Source organism: Rhinoraja longicauda, chromosome 1 (assembly GCF_053455715.1).
Source record: "Rhinoraja longicauda isolate Sanriku21f chromosome 1, sRhiLon1.1, whole genome shotgun sequence".
Classification (NCBI taxonomy): domain Eukaryota; kingdom Metazoa; phylum Chordata; class Chondrichthyes; order Rajiformes; family Arhynchobatidae; genus Rhinoraja; species Rhinoraja longicauda.
The window spans coordinates 141,039,250-141,041,638 of record NC_135953.1 but is presented as its reverse complement, the minus strand read 5'-3'; positions in this window follow the sequence as shown (position 1 = coordinate 141,041,638).

Genomic DNA, 2,389 nt, shown 5'->3' with positions numbered 1-2,389 from the left:
TCTATAGGAACGTTCTTTTATTCTGAAAGAGATTACCAATACGTATGCTCTCTACCATATGGTTGTAGAGGTTCGTGGGCAGGTGGGACTAGTGTAGCTGGGACATGTTGGTCGGTGTGGGCAAGTTAGGCCGAAGGGCCTATTTCCACACTGTATCACTCTGATACCAAATCTCCTTAGACACAAAAAGCTGGAGTAACGCAGCGGGATAGGCAGCATCTCTGGAGAGAAGGAATGGGTGACTTTTCGGGTCGAGACCCTTCTTCAGTCTGGTTGATCATCAAAGGAAGTAGAGTCCTTTGGGCAGGACAGACTAAGGGGATATTCAGGATGTAGAATCAAAGAACTGCAGCTCCTAGTTTATGCCAGAGATAGACACAAAGTGCCGGAGTAACTCAGGGGGTCCAGGCAGCATCTCTGGAGAGAAGTCTGAAGAAGGGTCCTGACCTGAAACGTGACCTTTCCTTTTTCTCCAGAGATGCTGCCTGACCCACTGAGTTACTCCAGCACTCTGTGTCCATGTTCTCCAGAGATGCTGCCTGACCCGCTGAGTTACTCCAGCACTCTGTGTCCATGTTCTCCAGAGATGCTGCCTGACCCGCTGAGTTACTCCAGCACTCTGTGTCCATGTTCTCCAGAGATGCTGCCTGACCCGCTGAGTTACTCCAGCACTCTGTGTCCATGTTCCCCAGAGATGCTGCCTGAGCCGCTGAGTTACTCCAGCACTCTGTGTCCATGTTCTCCAGAGATGCTGCCTGTCCCGCTGAGTTACTCAGCAACTAACTAAGAGGACTAGTGTAGATGGGCCATGTTGGTCGGCACGGGCAAGTTGGGCTGAAGGGCCTGTTTCCATGCTGTGTCACTAAACTAAAAACAATTAAGCAGCAGAGGAAGACCACAGCTTCCAGCTCCCTCTGCTGGAAGGAGATATTCAAGGATGTATTTGATTCATTATACTTGTGCCCCTTATATACAGTGCATTCAGAAAGTATTCATACCCCTTCACCTTTTCCACATTTTGTTACATTACAGCCTTTTTTTTAAATTGATTAAATTCATTTTTTATCATCAATCTACACACAATACCCCATAATAAAAAGCGAAAACATGTTTAGAAATTTTTGCAAAGTAATTAAAAATAAATAACTGAAATATCACATTTGACTTGACTTGACATTTACATAAGTATTCAGACCTTTTACTCAGTACTTTGTTGAGGCACCCTTGGCAGCGATTACAGCCTCAAGTTTTCTTGGGTATGACGCTACAAGCTTGGCACACCTGTAGTTGGGTCATTTCTCCCATTGTTCTCTGCAGATCCTCTCAAGCTTTGTCAGGTTAGATGGGGATCGTCGATGCACAGCTATTTTCAGGTCCCTCCAGAGATGTTCGATCAGGTTCAAGTCCGGGCTCTGGCTGGGCCACTCAAGGACATTCACAGACTTGTCACGAAGCCACTCCTGCGTTGTCTTGGCTGTGTGCTTAGGGTCGTTGTCCTGTTGGAAGGTGAACCTCCGCCCCAGTCTGAGGTCCAGGACACTCTGGAGCAGGTTTTCATCAAGGATCTCTCTGTACTTTGCTCCGTTCATCTTTCCCTCGATCCTGACTGGTCTCCCAGTTCCTGCCACTGAAAAACATCCCCACAGCATGATGCTGCCACCACCATGCTTCACCGTAGGTATGGTATTGGCCAGGTGATGAGCGGTGCCGCTTGGCATTCAGGCCAAAGAGTTCAATCTTGGCTTCATCAGACCAGAGAATCTTGGTTCCCATGGTCTGAGAGACCTTTAGGTGCCTTTGGGCAAACTCCAAGCGGGCTGTCATGTGCCTTTTACTGAGGAGTGGCTTCCGTCTGGTCACTCTACCATAAAGGCCTGATTGGTGGAGTGCTGCAGATATAGTTGTCCTTCTGGAAGGTTCTCCCATCTTCACAGAGGAACTCTGGAGCTCTGTCAGAGTGACCATCGGGTTCTTGGTCACCTCTCTGACCAAGGTCCTTCTCCCCCGATTGCTCAGTTTGGCCGGGCAGCCAGCTCTATGAAGAGTCCTGGTGGTTCTAAAGTTCTTCCATTTGAGAATGACGGAGACCACTGTGCTCTTCGGGACCTGCAATGCTGCAGAAATTGTTTTATACCCTTCCCCAGATCTGTGTCCCCACACAATCCTGTCTCGGAGGTCTACGGACAATTCCTTCGTCTTCATGGCTTGGTTTTTGCTCTGACATGCACTGTCAACTGTGGGACCTTATATAGACAGGTGTGTGCCTTTCCAAATCATGTCCAATCAATTTAATTTACCACTGGTGGACTCCAGTCAAGTTGTAGAAACATCTCACGGATAATCAATGGAAACAGGATGAACCTACACTCAATTTTGAGTGTCATAGCAA